At 36.6% G+C, this 19,787-nt stretch overlaps 1 protein-coding gene and 1 long non-coding RNA gene across 4 annotated transcripts in view; one reads left to right on the top strand and one right to left on the bottom strand.

The window, feature by feature from the left end:
• The window catches only part of OSBPL8 (oxysterol binding protein like 8), a 156,420-nt gene extending 155,143 nt beyond the window's left edge, over positions 1-1,277 (bottom strand). The window contains exon 1 of the mRNA XM_058741952.1: positions 1,175-1,277. The gene's annotated coding sequence lies outside the window, so the exon portion shown is untranslated. The remainder of the gene's footprint in view (positions 1-1,174) is intronic.
• The window catches only part of LOC131519187 (uncharacterized), a 166,537-nt gene continuing 146,761 nt past the window's right edge, over positions 12-19,787 (top strand). Inside the window, exons 1-3 of one of the 3 annotated variants that reach the window (XR_009265515.1) lie at positions 12-280; positions 808-976; positions 2,286-2,425. This is a non-coding gene — a long non-coding RNA (uncharacterized LOC131519187). The remainder of the gene's footprint in view (positions 281-807; positions 977-2,285; positions 2,426-19,787) is intronic. The other 2 variants (XR_009265516.1, XR_009265514.1) reach the window with 2 other exon arrangements.

Genomic DNA, 19,787 nt, shown 5'->3' with positions numbered 1-19,787 from the left:
TCCAGCCACCAGCCCCCCTCCCCTCTTTCCCGTCACGTGACGGCGCGCGGAGGCGGCCGCGGAGACGCCTCCCCGGCGGGCCGGGAGGGAGTCGCGCGGGAACAACTGTCAACACCTAGTTCTGCCAGAGCCTTATCGCATCCGAATTGCCTCCGCACACCCGAGGGCGGCTTCGGGATTCGAGCCCACAGCCGCCCGCCCGTGATCTACTGAGGTGTGGTCTGGACCGGTCTTGCAGGGCCCTGCCTAACCTGAGAAGACTGCACAATAGAGCTCACTGGTATTGGCCCAGGACCCCACGCCCACTCGGAGGCCCGGAGGCCCGAGCTTGAGACCCGCCTCCCCAGCCTCGGCTTAACTAAAGTTTTAGACAAACAAAGGAAAAAAGAAGGCATCGTGGTGTCTGGTTTGAAAAGCAGTAACAAATTGTTCCTATTTCTAGTACCACGTTAATGTGGCATTTAATTTACTGTCTTCCTCATTAGAGTTTGTGGTTTTGGTTTTTTTTTGTTTTTTTGTTTTTTTGTTTTTTTGTTTTTAGGAAAGAATGGTGTGTCTCAATCACGCTGGGATGAAAATAGCCTAGCAAACTTATTTTTGTTCCTAGTCAGGTTCAGCATCTTTCGTGCCAGTTCTACAGTCATTAAGTCTCACAATGTGTTAGGTTGGTGGCAGTTTAAACAGATCCACAGGATTTGGCAATTCGTTGCAATTTTAAAATAAAGCCTAATCTTTTTTTTTTTTTTTTTTTTTTTTTTTTTAAGTACCTAACTTTTGGACGTAAACTTGCTTTCCTTTTAAACCCAGGTCCGAGGAACTCTCCCCGCCTACCCCTGGTGATGAGAGGAAAAGAATAGAAATGCCAATCGCCAGAGGAAAGAAAGTAACAATACAGAAATGAAGGAAGTAGAAAAGCAGAAAGATCATAATCAAACCCTGCTAACCATGCAAGCACATGAGAAAGTTTGCTCAGTTTGTAAGTCATTTTTCCTTCTGGCCCAGAACTAAGGGTTTTTGCTTAAGCAAGTTTTATGCCCTCATTACGTTTTCTTAACAAGACCTCAAAAAGCATTCTGATCACCTGGATACTTGAATAACCAATAGAGTTTGGCCTATATGATCGTAATTATCAATGTATTTCATGACACACTAAGAAATAGACTTTAGGACTCACCATTATTTCATGTTAAGAAAGAAAAATACTGCCATTTAAACTATGCAAAGCCACTGATTTTTAAAGACACATCTTGAATTCAGAGATGTTAAAATGTGAGAAACAATGGGTCTTGGAATCTATGAGATATTGTAATGAGCTGGTGTTCCAATGAGGGAAAGATTCTACAGGTTCTGTTCTGAAGTCTGAGATACTGTCTTTGTAGTTCAAATAAATATGAGAAAAGTTTTATTATTGTGTGAATGACACTAACTCAGTAACTTTGGAGTTTGGCATCAGATTGAAATGTCTTCTATTTTCTAGAGCACTATTTTTTAAATTGAGTTAAAATTCAATTTTATTTTTTAACAAATAGGCTGGAATGGAATAGAATATAAAGATCAGAGTACACATTTAGTGTGGACAAGAAATTGCTTTGTGAAATTTTTGTTTCATTTGTGGGGAAGGATAAGAGTGTGTCCTATGTTGTGATTTAACCTGTGTTTCTTAGTGTGAGTTGCAATCAAATAGATTTGAAAAAGAATGTTCTTGGAGCACAAATAACATGCAAAATATACCCTCTGGGCTCTGTTTCTCTGGTTCTTTTCCTTTACTCTGGGAACTAAAACTACAGATCAGTAAAATAAGGCAAATCTCCTTGACAATCCGCTCCTGCGTCAGCCCAAATTTCTTCTATTGGTTGTTGAAAATAAACAGTCTTTTGTTGGAACGGAAAGCACCGTTCTGGAAGCAAGGTGGTGGTGGTTTACAGACTCTGCTAATTAGATGTGTGACTGGACGAATTACTCTCTGCATATCAAGCTCTGATAAAAAGTAGGGAGTTGCGGGGGCGGGGGGGGGGCGGGGCGGCGCCTGGGTGGCTCAGTTGGTTAAAGCATCCAACTCTTGGTTTTGGTTTTGGCACAGGTCTTGGTTTCAGCTCAGGTCATGATCTCACAGTTTGTGAGTTCAAGCGCTGCATCGGGCTCCACACTGATGGCTGAGAGTCTGCTTGGGATTCTCTCTCTCCCCACCCCCCTCTCAAATAAATAAATTAATTTTAAAAAAAAAGTAGGGAGTTGGACTATATGCTGTTTAACCAATGTTATTCAACCTTTTTTTTTTTTTTCAGTGAATGATATTCACATTGGAAACAAACAGCCAGGATTACGCAAATTATTGCCTGACTACCTATAACTCCTATCAACCACACTCAAAAAAAAAAAAGTCAATGCAAGTTCATGAAAGTGAAGATATTATGGGACAACAAATGTAAGTATATCTTTTGTAATTGTATTTTAATTGTTGCTAGTAATAGTTGCTTGTCATGAATGATGATTTTGACATACCTCACAATTGATTGCAACAAAATGATGTATCAATACATTGCAAATGAGAAATACATACTTTTCAGATCCTTTCACATCTAATATCGTATGATTTCAGGAAATGATCAAACTAGCATTTTGATGTAATCACAACATAAACACAAACTGTAATGTGTGATCCTGTGCTATAACTGAAAAATATCCTAAAACTCCCATTTGCTATGTTTATATACCCTGCAAGTTTGCTACTCTTAAAATTATTTTGAGAATAATATTTTTAATAAAACTTTTTAATATAATTGTCCAATTTTATTATAACTATTCCATTTTAACTCCAGTAAGAATCTCTTACGCCTAGTGTTTAATTCCTTGTACATTTCTGACAATGAGAAGTTCTTTTTCCAAATCAGTTAAAGCACTGACAGGCACGATAATTTTTCCCACAGAATATGCATCATCCCTGACCTAGAATGAGAGAGATTGGTTTGAAGTTGTTTTCTGTTTTTTTGTTTTACTTTTGCCTATCCATTTAGACATTTATGTTGCCAAAGATTGCTAATGGAGATTTTAGGTTAAAATCCTCATTTTCTCAGAGAAGATTAACAGCAACCTCAAACATAAATAAGGTATTCAATACAACTTTGAAGACTGTGGTAGATTATGTTATTACTCTTGGCCATGTAACTTGCTCTAACGAATGGCTTATGAGTAGATGTAACACATGCCAACTGCTTTTTTGAGTGCAACATTCAGGTCAATCTCTTGGTCTTGTGCTGCCTGGCCATGAGAAAGGCGTGTTCCAAATAGGGTCTCAGAATGAGAAAATATGTGGAGCAGAACTGAAACTGACCTTTAGAGCAGTGCACCAGCAGCTGACCTGCAGCTACTAACATGAAGCAAGAGTGAATCATAAATATTTGTTGTTCTAAATCACAGAGATTTTTGAAATTGTTATATAGTATAATCTCACAAATCAGCTTAAGTGAATTTAAGCCAACAGATAAGTGGTTCAAAGGCTAAATGCACTGTAGAACAATAATAATCTTCAATTTAATAAAACAAAATAATAGACATCTACAAGATGCCTGGCTGGCTCAGTCGGTTAAGTGTCTGCCTCTTGGTTTCCACTCAGGTAATGATCTCATGGTTTGTGGGTTCAAGCCCCATGTCAAGCTCTGTGCTGACAGCACAGAGCCTGCTTAAGATTCTCTCTCTCTCTCTCTCTCTCTCTCTCTCTCTCTCTGCCTGCTCCTCCCCCACTCAAGCACATGTGCATCCCCAGACTCCCTAAATAAATAAATAAATAAATAAATAAAATAATTAATAGACATCAACTAGGTATGTGGTAAGCACCCAACCAAAAATTTATATTAGGGGCTCCTGGGTGGCTCAGTCAGTTAAGCATCCGACTTCAGCTCAGGTCACAATCTCACAGTTCATGAGTTTGAGCCCTGTGTTGGGCTCTGTGCTGCCAACTCTGAGCCTGGAGCCAGCCTCAGATTCTGTGTCTTTTTCTCTCTCTGCCCCTTCCCCACTCGTACTCTTTCTCTCTCCCTCCCTAAATAATAAGCATTAAAATAATTTAAATAAATTAAATTTTTTTTATATTAAAAGAGTAGTCTGGGGTGCCTGGCTGACTCGGTTAAGCGTCCGACTTCGGCCCAGGTCACGATCTTGGGGTTCGTGAGTCTGAGCCCTGTGTCAGGCTCTGTGCTCACAGCTCAGGGCCAGGAACCTGCTTCGTATTCTGTGTCTCCCTCTCTCTGTGCCCCTTCCCCAGCTCACACTCTGTCTCTCTCTGTCTCAAAAAGAAATAAACATTAAAAAAAAAAAGTCTATTTGAAAAATCTACAGATTTTCTTGCAAAGTATTTACATATTGATTTTAAGTATTTCTGTTTAATATTATTTGTCTTAAATATCCCTCGATGAAAATTTGGATAATAAAATACAAAGAATATAGGCTTGTATTTCTGGCAATATCATGGCTTATATACCTCACTCAGTGATCACACTGGAAACAAAAAACCTGGAAAAATGTTTTAAATTCTATTAAATATATTGATTAACTGGTAATAAAGAAATTAGTAGTTCAAAACTGGAATGAAGGCAGAAACCTGGAGAGTTTCACTCCAAATGACCCCAAGGGCATTTGCCAAATCCAGTTAACATGAGCTTTGGTGTTCATGGCCTTATAAAAGACAAAACCCATGACCTGCCCTGTGCACACAGAAAGCTGCATTTCCAAGGATTATTCATTTACTGTAAAGATGTATTAGAAATAAACTTGCCCCTTAGTAGCATACACACCTCTCCCCTATATTCTACAAAGAAAATTACTGTCTTAAACGTGGCACCTAGTGGAGAGGGGAAAAGCAAAATCATATCTGAGAATTTAGACTCACAATCCAGCTCTTATGCACACAAAAAAATGTAACTTGAATTCATATTACCTGGATGATCCCAGAAGGTATTCAGCTGATAATTGAGAAGAATGTTTGATAGTACTTTCAGACATCTGGCAGAAGCAAATGCCAGCCCTCTCTGGAGGAACCCATCTTCAATTTAAGCCTTAAAGAATAATAAGTAAAAGTCTTAGGAAAATAGCTCACATTTTAAAAAATAACAAGCACAGAAGAAAATAAGACACCATTAGTGAGAAACTGAACATAAGATAGCAAAAACATTTAAAAAGACTTCAGATATTGAAATTACCAGACACAGACTATAAAATAACTATATAAAATATGAATAAGGGAATAAAAGATGACCTTGAAAATACATACACAAAACAAGAAAGTATAAAGAATAATCAAAGATATTTTTTAAATGGAACTTAAAGAATTAAAATATATAAGTTATTAAAATTTAAAACTCAGGGGACACATTTAATAGTCTATTTGACATAGCAGAAGTACAATTTAATGAACTGGGAGGTAGAGATGAATAAGTTGTCCAAATGCAATAGAAAAAGAAAAAAATGAAAAATATAAAAGAGACTTTATGTGACATTGAAGACATTGTGAGAAAGTCTGAAATAAATTGATACTCCAAAAGAATAGGAAAGAAAAAAATGTGGCAGAAGCAATATTAGACATGATAATGGTTGAAAACTTTCCAGAACTGATGAAAGATTCCAATTCACAGATTAAGAAGTCCCCCAGATCCGAAGCAAATTAAAGAATAATAAATCTACACTTATATACATCACAGCAAAACTATAAAACACCAAAAAAACAAAAGGAAAAGAAAACTTTGAAATTAGTGGAGAAAAAAATAGATTATTCTCAAAGTGTCTGATAATCGACCTTCATTAGTAACAATAGAATCAGAAGACCATGGAATAACACCTTCAGTGGGCTAAAAGAAAATCCAATGCCTATTTGAAGAGGTCTTTTAAGAAAGAGGCCAGGGGTGCCTGGGTGGCTCAGTTGGTTAAGCATCAGACTCTTGACTTTAGCTCAGGTCATGATCTCACAGTCATGAGATTGAGTCCTGCATCATGAGATCCAGCCCCAAGTTGGAATCAGGGCTGGGTGTGGAGCCTGCTTAAGATTCTCTCTCCTCTCCCTCTGCCCTTCCTCCCCCACCACAAAAAAAGAATGGGGCCAAAACAAAGGCATTTTTAGGCCAACAAAAGCAGAGTTTGCTGCTAATAGTGATTCTCACTAATAGAAAGTCTAAAGAAATTTCTCTCTTCAGACAAAAATAAAATGATCCCCCTATAAAAGATCTGGAGTTAAGACTGAAGTAAGAGCATTAAAGTGGTAAATACTTGCATGAATCTAAAACCCACCAACTATGCAAAACAGAATTGTTAAAATTATTTAATAATATTTTTAAAAGAAAATATAGCTCTCGCTCATATTCCTAACATCAGAATAAGTCCAATCAGATTCTTACCTTATACCTACTATTAAACAGACCTCATCAGAGCAAGTATTTTTCCCATTTGTATTATTATTTCCATCTGGTATATGCCCTTAAAAGCAAAAACACTAGGGGCACCTGTGTAGCTCAGTCGGTTAAGCATCTGACTTGATTTCAGCTCAAGTCATGATTTCATGGTTGGTGGGATAGGGCCATGCATCTTGCTCTGTGCTGACTGCACTGAGCCTGTTTGGGATTCTCTCTCCCCATCTCTCTCTCTCTGCCCCTCTCCCACATGCTCTTTCTCTCTCTGTAAATAAATAAAATTTTTTTAATTGAAAAGCAAAAGCACTAAACATTTTCATTTATTTTTTTCTCTTATCCATATAGGCAAAACTATATTAATATTTTATTGATATTCTCTTTTTAAATAACTGTACTGCTGTAGCATTTTAAGTGTTTTTCCTCATGACATTTTTATTTCAAATTTGCATAATGTACCAGCAGAGATGATTTATTAATAATCAGACTAAGAAATTAGCATATATTTAGGAGATCATGATTTAGAGTAATAGAGTATTAGAGTTATTTTTCACATATCTATGAAGAATTAATGAGTCCCACCATAGAAGTCTAAAAATGAAAGTTCATCATAACAAATTATATAATTATGTATTCACAGGTTAAGGGCAATTAAGTCTTATTGAAAAGCTCTGCCTACCCTTTCCACCCACATTGCCTATTCAAAATTAGATGCATGCTATGACTTTTAACACTATCTCTGGAAATAGTTAGAAAATTTATGCTCAGGCTGTAAAGATTGACTCCTGAGGTTTAAGTCAGCCCAGGGGGCATCCTGAACTCCAAATAAATTTTTAAATGAAGAAGAACCCATTTCTTTCTGATATCTACCTGGACTACACAGTCCCAGCTATAAGTATGATTTTCATTTCAATTTCAGGAGAGCATAGGGGTGCCTGGCTGGCTCAGTTAATGGAGTGTACAACTCTTGATCTCAGGGTTGTGAGTTCAAGTCCCATGTTGGGCATGGGACCTACTTAAAATAAGAAAAAGAATTTTTAAAAAGATAAAGTGTATAAAAAGCTGTTTGTCACAATTATGTAAACATGAAAAGCATAGGATGCATAATTCCTTAAATTTCCAAAGTTGTGGTAACTACAGTGCAGAGAAATTATAACTTACTTTTTTTTTTACCAAAGCTTTACTCTCTTTGTTTTCCTCAACCACATGAGATTATTTGAAACATACTTCTTTAATGCTTTCTTGATGAAACCAAATCTATAATTTCACTGCAGAATGTCCAAATGAATTCCATTTCTTTATAGTTTTTAATGTTCGAGAGATTCTATATTATATTAGTATAGATTATTCCAGTTAGCTTTGTCCAACCTGTATTATACATCTATAAACTTTCTGACAGTTCACAAGTAATTCATATGAACTAGATTGTACATTAATTCTTTCAATTTAATAAGTTATCAGTTTTTACTGGGTCCAAGGCCCATCCTAGTTACAAAAAAAATTAAGTATCTGTAAGTTACTCCACCTCTTTTCTGAAATGAATGGGAAGCTATCGAGAGACTCGCCCTATAAACTAACAGTGTTTCAAAACTCTCATTTCTGTTGTTCTCTGCTGGGAATGAAAGTTCCATACACACAACATCATCAGGTAGAAATCTACGTACCACTCCCAACAAGAGCAGGTGTTACCTAGATGCCTTTTGTCAAATCTCCTAAGTATTTATTATCTTTCTAACTCCTCCAGAACACTGGTACCCGAAGGTGACAAGGTGAAGAAAGAAGACACCTATCCTATATTCCAGTAGTGTCTGTCCAATGCATTCTTGTCAGGTTCATCCCTCTGTTCTAAGCCCTGCTGATATTTTCCCTTAGTTGTTTTCTGTCAATTCCCATGGGAGCCTAACTTTTGCCTGCTATTATATGCACAGACAGCTGAGACCAGACTCCCAATCCAATTCTGCCACCGGTTTCCTTTAACCCTTAATCCCTATAACACCCTCCTGGAAATGGACTGGAGTTCGGATACATCTATTTATGATTTCATTTTTAAATGTCAGCTCCTTTCCAGAGATGGCCAAATACTTCACTGCTTGTGGTCCTACGGTGTTGATTACTTCTGACTATCTTTTGCTGTCAGCCAATAGTCTTGGACCTGACATTGTTTGCATCCCAACCCCTCCTTCCTGAAGTTATTACAAAAGTAGTACACCATGAAGACAATTATCTCAACTAAGAACAGGGAAAATTATGGAGGAAAATTACCTTTATGGCAAAATAAGGTCAAGAAAAAAAAGGACGTTACTATTAATGTATTAAAATAGACTCATTTGACATATCAACCAAATGCAATGCGTGGACCTCTTTTAGATTCTGATTCAAAGCACTTTTACAAAGGACATTAATGAGACAACCAGGGAAATATTAATACTAGTTGGATATTACCTGATATCAAGGAATTATTGTTAATTGTTTTAGATATGATAATGATATTTGATTATGGTGTTTTTAAATGTCTCATTATCTAGAGACACATGCTATATAATTGGGCCCATGCTTTAGGGAAAAAAAAATCCTTCATATTATGTCACTTTCTTTTCTCTACCTGTAGGTCAAATCCATGGGCATGTACTCTACACCTACTACTTGTTATTTTCTACCTGTAAGATAGTAATCATTTCCTCTTTGTCGTGTCTGTGATTATTTTTTGGTAAAAGTATTCAAGTCAAAAGCAACTCATGCAATCTGTTATTTGCTCCAAACCTCTGTTAAGCCATGGTGAAAGGCCAAACATCATATGAACTGTGGTAAATAAATCTGATTAAGCACGTTAACATGTTCAAATTTATATAAAGCCTTCTGCAAATACAGATTAGAGATGCTAAGAAGCAGATGTACTGATCTCCTTGGCATTCACATGATTCAGCTACAAATAGAATTTGAACAGATTCCAAATGCACAACTGTCAAATTCATAAAAAGTAGCAACAAAAAGGCAAGTGAAAGTTTAAGCTTTGCCTGACTAGCACTGACTGTTTTCTGGGGGGGGGGGGGGGGGGGGGGGGTTGAAAGTATTCTGTTAATGTTTTATTTCTTCAGTGCTAATACTTGACAAGAACTAAGTGCTTTCATTTTATGCATGGATGTTCCCATTAGGTTAGCAGTTATAATCCAGAAACTGTTATGAGTTAATATCACTATCAAGTCCAAAGAAAAATCTCAATCAATTTAATCAATGTTACAAAGCTTGTCAATATAACTTTGACTCACTGAACTAGTACAGTATAGTGCAGTTAACCTCCACCTCTAAAGTCAGATATATCTCAGTTCTAATGTTAGCCCTGCCATTTACTAGCCTGCCACCTCACCCAGCCTCTTTCCTCATCTGTAGAGTTAATTTTTTTTTTTATTTTACAGTGTTGTTATGAGAATTAACTCAAGAAACATAAATTATTATGATTACTATCTTTGGGGAATATTACATTGTACACAATTTTACTAACTGTATTTTCACTTTACTCAGTGGTAAAAACAATTACACACAGACTGTATACTCTACCAACCTTACGTTGATACCAAGGCTTTGTGGCAGCTGGCCTAATTCTGAGAATTATAGAATATACATAGATGGGCATAACCTCAGGCTACGGAAGTAGATTTATCTAAGAATCTGTACATTCCCCAATTTAGGTATCAGTCTCACATGTGATGTAAGAATGAAAGCTTCTTCTACAGCAATCAGGAGATAGACTCAACTTCAGAGTTTTGTTTTCCATTCAAGTAAGACTTCAAACAGACTTTAGAGTGTTGCAGTACATGGAGTCCACACTCTAAGCCAATCCCCTCTTGCCAAACTTATTTCTTAAGTTTACTATAATTCGGTTTACTACGAATCATAGTAAAAAAAAATTATCTTTAAGCACAATACAGGAATACATGCATTTCCTTATTCTTCTACCCTCACAATGTTTCTGATATTCAATAGAATATCCAGGATATCTTGTTTATGATATTCAGTAGATGTAAAAATCGCTTTTTGAAATGTTTTAAAGATATCAGATGTAGAGATTTGGTGGATTCAAATTAAACATTTGGGGCTAGAATATTTATAGGTGATTTAGTATATTGTTTTTACAGCAACTTTCATGCTATTTGATTGATTCATAGTTATTGATGCTCAGACTGATAATTGAATTAATGATATGGCAGTCTCATTTCTACTTTATAAACTTGTGACTGGGAAGTAATTTGTTTCGTATCACTTTGATACTATGCATATACCCAGTTCCCCTTCTATAAACCTCATGTTTTAATACTTGTTGTAAACCCTTGCACAAGTCAATAATCTTAATAAAAATTGCAAAATAATTTTAATTCCATTATTCATTTTATATTCTGACATTTTTTCAGTAAAATAGAGCTTGCCTTTATACCTAGAACTATTTGGTTACCTTAAAATATGGTTTATGCAGGAAAGGAAAAATAAATAATTCCTTACTTTTAGTTAGTAATCTTCAGAGAAAAGATAACTTGGAGACTAATGGGAAAATCTGAATTTGGGTTTTAGGTAAGATGAAAATTCATTCATTGGAAAGGTTAGAGATTGTTAATTTTTAAAAAGCAAGTTGTAAAACTGCACAAGTATGAAACTATTTTGGTTAAATATATATATATATTTATACGCATATATAGGGATAAATAAAGGTATGCAAAGATATACAATAAGCTGTTAACAGTGGTAATAGATGGGAAATATGGATGTTTTTATTCTTCTATTTTACTTATATATAGTTTCCAACTTTCTGTCCTGCACGTACTACTTTCATAGTAACAGAATTTTTTTTTTTTTTTTAAGAAAATCACTATTTCTTACTAAGCCTTAACATATAGCTTCTGAATCATCATCAACACAAGACTAAACATTCCAGCATTAAGAGGCTGCCAGGGCATCAACTTAGCTGCTTACTTTTTTAAAAACCTCTCTGCTTGCAGATTTTCCTTTGCCTTTTCTTCTTACCCATGGTTCATAGGGCTCAGCTCTAGATTCATGTAGCCTTTTCACTGTAGCAGTCCTCACGAATTGGCAACTTCTTTGTATGCTTCTGTTGATCTTTGGCAGAAATTCACTTATTTATTATTTAGTTTTTATGTCATCATATTAGTTTTCTTCTTACCTTTCTGACTCTTCCTCATTCTTTGCAAGTTTCTCTCTCTCGGCTATTTCTTTTCTTTTTTTTTTTTTTTTAATTTTTTTTTTTTTTTAACGTTTATTTATTTTTGAGATAGAGAGAGACAGAGCATGAACGGGGGAGGGGCAGAGAGAGAGGGAGACACAGAATCGGAAGCAGGCTCCAGGCTCTGAGCCATCAGCCCAGAGCCCGACGCGGGGCTCGAACTCACGGACCGCGAGATCATGACCTGAGCTGAAGTCGGACGCTTAACCGACTGCGCCACCCAGGCGCCCCTCTCTCGGCTATTTCTTCATTGCTCCAAAATTTCATACTCAGCCCTCTTCTCTTTTCACTCTATATCTTCTTCCTAGAAAAGAGAGGAGAAAATGGATCTTGTGTTCTCATTCTTTTTAGTCTATCTAATATGTATTTCTAGCCTAGTCCTCCCTCCTGAGCAACATAATCATATATATATAATCTCTAATTATTGTTAATCTTCAGTTAGACATTTATGTATTTATAAATTTATATACTTATATATTTAGGTGTTCTCCTACCTGGATCTTAAATTAGAAATATGCTACTTTCAGAACTTTAGGGAAGTGTACCTTCCATTTTTATTTCTGCTATTTTCCCTAAGTAGAAAGAGCTATTTTATTTAATTGGTGATTTAAGAAGAAGAAAATAAGACCTAGCCCCTTTCTTGCCATATTTTTCAAATCTACCTACCCACAACAGATTATGTTCTGTCCTGTTTCTCATTCTGTGTAATAAACTAAATACACATGGATCAGAGCCTGGGCTTGCTTTTACAGGCAGGCCTGAATCCTAACCCTCATTCTTTCTACATTTGACCTTACTGAGTGTGGAGCACTGATTCTGTCCAAGTTTATCTGTCCTGAAGACCCACATTTTCCTTTTATTATGCCATCTCCCATTTGGACCTGGGGAAAAGTATTGAAAAGCTTCATTGTGGCTGTACATTGAAGTCCTTTGTCTAAGCAGCTTTATCAGTAAGAAGGTGGTTTTCATCTTTATCTGACACCCTATCAATTGTTTCTGAATTCAGAAGAGAGTAAGATGTATAAGGAGCTGTCACTGGCTAAGCCCCATTATTGATAGAACAATTATTGAGAAGCTAGGTCTAATAAAAAAAAATGGAAAATGGAATCTTGCCAGTCTAACAAGAGAATAAAAGATCTCAGAAAAAAATGATAGCAATTATCAGATAATCAGCAAAACAAGAATTTGTTCATTTATTGCTGAATGCCTACTGTGTGTTAGGCAATGTTCCAAGGAGAAGTTAAAGAGTTAGAATACTTTAAACAAAAGTTACCTGGTACTCTAATTTGACTGAGTTTTGAATCATTATAATAACCAACAACAAAGTAAGGCTTTATATTCGTTGATTCAATATCAATGATTGATTCAATATAATAATTATAATATTTGAGTTCTTATTGTTTATCAGACAAGCAATTCTCATACTATGATTGAATCATCAGAACAACTCCGACAGAACAGAATAGTCTAGGTTATTCTGCAGCTGGGAAAAAAAGTCAATGATTTAACTGAACAGAGATTTATGTCTAATTCCAAAATGTTGGCTCTGGCTCTAGGTTGGCTCTGGCTCATGTCTTCCATGTGATGACATAATAATCTAGGCTCTTTAACCTTGTGGTGCCACCATCTTAATATGAGTCTTTTTCCATGATTGTCCCAGTAGGAGAATAAACACTAAAAAATTTCATATTGACCTTTCATGGCCTGATCTAGAAACTGACACGTGTCAATTGCACAGTATTTCATTGACCAGACAGAATCACATGTGCCCATCCAGTTGCAGGGGTGCTGAGAAATGACAGTCATTCTACTGAGTGCCCAGAAGAAAAAGAGAACTGAATATTGATTTACACTAGCAATTTGTACTATGAATAGCTATTATTACTGTCCTTTTTGTATAGGTGAGGAAATGGAGGATTAGCAAATTTAAGTAACTTATCCAATGTTACACAGAAAGTAAGTAGAGAAGGCATTATGTGAACCTGGATAATCTGACCCCTGAATTCATGCTTAACCTTTATCCTATAGTACTTCCCAAGTCCACACAGGGGCTCTGGCAGAACTCCACCACTACTAGACATATTTAATTCAATTTATTTAAATTTAGTTTAAATTTAAACTAGTTGTGCCAGTTATTGTAGTTTTGTCTGGAGGAATTTTGGATTATTTGACCATATCTCTTCTAACACAGTTGGTTCTGTTTCAATGGAGAACCATGACTAATATAACAACCTAAAAATTAGTCTTAAAAGAAGGTTAGGAAATGATACTTTATTAAATTTTAGGTTAAAAATGAGATTCTATGCAAATCTTAATTACTTTGATCTTAGAATATCAAGTGAAATCTCAGAATCCTAGAATAACCTACAGATGTATGTCAATGTGTATTATATATTATATAACACAAAGTTAAAAAAAACTCAATGGTTATAAAATTCATAGATTTTTGCAAAGAACCTTGTAGACTGAAAAAACAACCAAAACAATCTGCCACATATAGGCCTTAGTATATAGATTTTACTTAGGGGAGTGTTCTAATTGTCTTCACAAATGCAATATTGTGAGAATGTATGGCTAGGTGTTACTTATCATTTTAAAAAGAATTAAATTCTGTACAACTGAGAATGTTCATAGTCTCCAATTTTAATTTGTTTTCCTGTATATGATGCTGTTTCTGAAGTATTTAGTTGCCCCCTGCTGGTCACATAATTACAAAATTCCTAAAAATATATATTTCTCAGATTGCTCATGATGACAAACTTCTAATGAGATACATTAAACTTTTTCATTAAATGAATTCACCATGGATTTCCAGTGCTCAACTGAGATATGTAAGTTAACTGAGAGTTCTTAAATACAATCTTCTTCCTATAATATATATTTCATATTTTATGTCTCTTCAAGCCCTTTTTGAAACCATGTAGGGATAAATTATCAAACTGAGAGGGAAAAACAGTACTTTTTCAAGAATTTTTAAAACTGTATTTTATCCTGTCTCTACTACCACCTCTCTGGCTAATCTTGGACAGGGACTTTAACTTCTTGATATCTATTTCCTCATCTGTAATATTAAGAATAACTGACACGCAATAAACTGTACAATTTAAAGTATGATTTGGTAAGTTTTGACATGTATTCAACTGTGAACTATCGCTACCATAGTTCAAAATAGTGAACATATTTATCATTCCTAAAAGTTTTTTGTGCCACTTTGTATTTCCTTCTTCCTGTCTCCTGGCCCTCCCAACCCTCTCCCATCCTCCAGTAACCACTGATGTGCTTTCTGTCACTACAGATTAGTTTGCATCTTCCAGAAGAAAAACAAATTTTAAGTTCACTAGTTTAAGATAGACTAAAATGAGGTACAGAAAAACTTAAATTATTTTTGAATATTAAAAACTTTTTTGAGATTCCTCTATCTTCAAGCCTGAGGCAACACTGTAATGCAGTGGCTAAAGGCTTTAACTTTAGAGTCAGCAGGTATGCTCTGGCATCTTGGCTATCTCATTTACTTGTTGTGTGACCTTGGGCAAGTTACTCAACATCCTAACTGAGATGAACAATTTCCCCATATTTAGGAGAAAGGATTGAAAATAGCATCTATCCCATAAAAATGTTGTGAAATTGTGGCCTGTACATACAATACATTCAACCAATGGTAGCCCTATTTCTTTAGACATTTCAAAGAACACTAACCCAATTTTAAGTATAGGAAACAACCCTATTTAGCCAGTATAATCTTAAGGTAACCATTTTAGAAGTTTTATGTGAGAATTTTAAAAATTCAGTGTGCTAGCCATGGTGTCAGATGACTCTGACTCAAGTCCTTTTCTTAAGTCCTCCATTGGTTTTCCTTCCTCATAACTATTTCCCCAAGTGTCATGATTTTCCTTTCTTTGTAATTCCATCCCTAGCCAACATGTGACCTGACAGTCATCTGATTTCATCTTTATGATTTGACAAATGACCAAAGTAAAGTGAATGATAGTCATTCTAGCAAAGTAGAATGAGTGGTGGCTACCACTTGAGGTGACAGACACCATGGAAATAGAGATAACTGAAGAAACTAGTTTTTTTTTGTGTGTGTGATAAATGTTCTTTAACAGTTTTCCCCTTTATATTCAATTACTTCTGTTGCTCTTTCTGAGCTGTCAAGATCTGCCAGGTTCATACTTGATAAAATGCTCTGTCTACAACAGAAACTAATTGAGCTCCACTTACCAGCCTAGCCCAATCTAATATCCAGGGCAAGTTCTGCTTTTATGGAGGAGAGATACTGCATCTCGGAATTCCTTTGTGTGCTCTTTTCAATGAAGTTTTAGCATTGCATCATTAAAAATAGTCCTGAGAAATTATGTGTGTGTGGCAGATAACCCTAAGGTAGCTCCCAGTGGTCTCTGTCTTCCAATATTAATGTCCTTCTTTAAGCTCCTACCCCTAAATATAGGTTGTAAACCTGAAAAATAAAAGGTATTTTGCCAGCCAAAAATGGATTTATTTTGGAAAAACAGAATTGCAATTCAGGACCAGCAAGTTATAGCAAAACTATTGATTGTCTAACAAAGGCAAAGAATGTTATTTTATGGAAAAGGAGGACATTGGGAGGGTTTGTTTTTGAACAAAAATCCATTGGAGAAAAGCACGAGTCTAGGGTAGTGGCAGTTTCTCATTGGCAGGGTTACAGGGGTAGTTAGTTTCTTGTAGCAGATGCAATGTACATCTTTCCCTCTTGGGGCCTGTGATTAATGATTCTTGCCTGTTGAGAATGCTTGTTTCAGGGATCTGTAATTGACAATTCTTCCTATAATTGACACTAAGTGGTATGGCTTCCCATTCCAGCTTTTCCTTCTATTATCCCAAGTCCACTTTAGTGAGGTTTCCCTTTATTAATTTTCATAAGATGGAGCCTGTAAATTGCTTTGAACCAATATAATTTGGCAAAGGTAATAGGATATTATTCCCATAATTATATTATATTATAATATCATAGATGTGGTGGGATACATCACTCTCATCATTATGTTACATTATGTAAGAATCCATCTTGGTAGCAGAATTGTTCTTTCTCATTTTCCTGCTGGCTTTGATGAAGCAAGCTGCTGTGTTGTGAACTGCCTATGGAGAGGACCATGTGGCAAGAAACTCAGGTGGCCTCTAGAAACTGAAAACAGCCTCTGGATGGCAGCCAGCAAAAAACATCTACGGCCCCGAGTCCTACAGCTGCAGGGAAATGGATTCTGCCAAAAATCTCAGAGAATCTGGAAGCAGATTCTTCTTTGCTTGAGCCTCCAAATGGGAACAGAGTCCACCCAAAAACATTCGGTGTAACCAGGAGAGACCCAAAAGTGGAAACCCCAACTAAGGTGTGCCTGGGCTCTTAACCCACACAGAAACAGAGATAATAAAGTGTATTGTTTTAAGCTGCTAAATTTATGGGATTTGTTGCACATAAATATAAAATATACAGATTTTGGTATCTAGAAGTGGGGTGCTCTTGTAACAAATACCTAAAAATATGTCCATGGTATAGGAACTGAGCAGTGGGTGGAGGCTGGAAGAATGTTGAAAAGCATGATAAAGCATGAACAGATTATCAGTAGAAATATGAAAATGAGGACATTAACATTGAGAACTCAGAAGGAAATGAGGAACATGTTATTGGAAACTAGAGGAAAGGGAATCCTAGTTGCAGACAACTTAGTAAAATTACCTCCTGCCGTTATGTTGAAAGCAGAACTTGTAAATGATGAATTTGGTTATACAGTTAAGGAGATTTCCAAGCAAAGTGTTGAAGGTGACTACTGGTTTATTCTTGCTACGTAAGAGTTAAATTCAAGAAAAGAGAGACAGTTTAGGGAAGAACTATTAAACAAAAAGGGATCAGGACTTGATAATTTTGAAAATCTTCATTCTCCCCAGATGGTAAAAATATTAACACTAGGAAATGGATTCTGAACACTATCAGGAAAGCTTGTTCTAGGGATGCCTGGGTGGCTCAGTTGGTTAAGCATCCAGGTTTCAGTTCAGGTCATGATCTCATGGTTTCATGGGTTCAAGCCCCATGTCAGGCTGCATGCAGGCAGTGGGGAGCCTGCTTGGGATATTCATTCTCTCTCTCTCTCTCTCTCTCTCTCTCTCTCTCTCTCTCTCTCCCTCTCTCCCTCTCTCCCCCTCCCCCTCCCTCCCTCCCTCCATCCCTCTGTCTCTGTCTACTCCTCCCCTATTCACACTGTCTCTGTCTCTCTCAAATAAATAAACTTAAAAAAAAAAAAAAAAAAAAAAAAGGAAAGCTTACTCTAGAGCAAATTCCCAGGGAATAAGTCCACAACCTTTTGTTAAAACCTGAAAGAGATCAAAGGACAAGGTCTTTAATCACACAAAGGGCTTTTTCAGTAGAAGGGTGTGCCTCACATCTTCTCAATCAAACCTCTTGGCCTCTAAGAAGTTTAAAGATGCTATTTCTCAGCCCTAGGCTCTCAGCAGGAGCCAAAGATAGAGATGAGGTTATTTTGAAACAAACTATAGCTTGTGTGGTCTTTGTCTAATGGAGTAAACCTCACTGAAATACATGAAGACCCATCAAGTTCTTGAGGAACTTATTTCAGCAAAAACAATGCCAGTTTGGAATGAGAAAGACAGAATTATAAAACAGAAGGAGGCTGCCAGACCCCCCCCCAAATTTTACTGGCAGGAAATAGGCTGATAAACCTACTCCAGTGTAAACATGCTACCTTCCATAAAAAAGGAAAGATGACTCAGGGCTGAACCCAGAGGGCAGAATCCAGAGCCATGGAGGATTATCCCAAAGACAAAGAACCTAATCAAGGAATTCCCAACATTTACCTAGTTGTATTTCAAAATGTTATGGACCAAGGACTTCTTTTTACCTTTCATTTTCCCGCTTTTTGAACTGTAATGTTTATAACTATTATACTAAATCTGTGCCAGCATTGAATGTTGGGTGTGTTGGAGGCAGATAACTTGTTTCTTTTAGTTTCTCAGGTCCATAAATGAAGAGTAATTGTACTCAGGAACTATCTTTTTCTGAGTCCACTCAAAACTGGCAGCCTTCCAAGTGACAAGTGTTGTATATGATGGTTTCCTGTGCCTTTTTCCTAGTGGTAAGATGCTTCTCCCTCATTTTCCTTTCTGATCTCCCACTACTACCTTCTATTTGCTGAAACTAACTAGTGACCAGTTGGCAAACGGATACTGGGAAATATGGTTTAACCTGGTCATATCCTGTGATTCAGAGTGTAGAGCAAGGGAGAGCCTGGGAATGATGAATCTGAGAGAAAATAGGCCAGTGACCACCACAGAGTCTGCACTTAGAGTGCTTTTTACACCTGGAAATTTGCTACAACTCAACCCTAATTTGGTCTGTTCTCATGAAAGATTAGACCCTCTTTCCCATTTCTTTTTTTTCAACGTTTTTTATTTATTTTTTGGGGGGGACAGAGAAAGACAGAGCATGAACGAGGGAGGGGCAGAGAGAGAGGGAGACACAGAATCGGAAACAGGCTCCAGGCTCCGAGCCATCAGCCCAGAGCCTGACGTGGGGCTCGAACTCACGGACCGCGAGATCGTGACCTGGCTGAAGTCGGACGCTTAACTGACTGCGCCACCCAGGCGCCCCCCCTCTTTCCCATTTCTATCCTGTTTTTGTCAGTGTCTTTTTGCCTGTTAGGTCAACATTTACTTTTTCCTTTATTGACTTATTTCCTAATTGACAAATTCCTATTGACAATTTCCTAATTGACAGGACCATTGCCTACTATCAAGACAAATAATTAGATCATTTTTCCTTTTCATTACTGAATTCCCCCAATAGCAATGATATAACCTTCCATTTTATAATGGAACCTTCCCTTCCACATAAACTATATTTTCCATTTTCCTAGTGCTTCATCTCTTTCACTGTACTTTAGCCATGTACAAACCATTTAAACCATCTACAAACCATTTAAACAGATGCTCATTCATCAAATTGAAGCAGTCCCCAAGGTCTAATCCAACTTATATCAAGGAAACTCTTGCATACAGGAAACTAAATTTAGGGTTGTTTATGAAATCTCATTCCTAAAGCCCTGTAAACATTATCCAATCTCTTCTTCGGTCTCCTCCCCACCACCAAGATCATAAAACTGAAGCTTCTCTTCATTTTC

Source organism: Neofelis nebulosa, chromosome 8 (genome assembly GCF_028018385.1).
Source record: "Neofelis nebulosa isolate mNeoNeb1 chromosome 8, mNeoNeb1.pri, whole genome shotgun sequence".
NCBI classification, from domain to species: Eukaryota; Metazoa; Chordata; class Mammalia; order Carnivora; family Felidae; genus Neofelis; species Neofelis nebulosa.
Note: the sequence above shows the minus strand (reverse complement) of the source record. Positions and strands in the feature narration are given on the sequence as shown.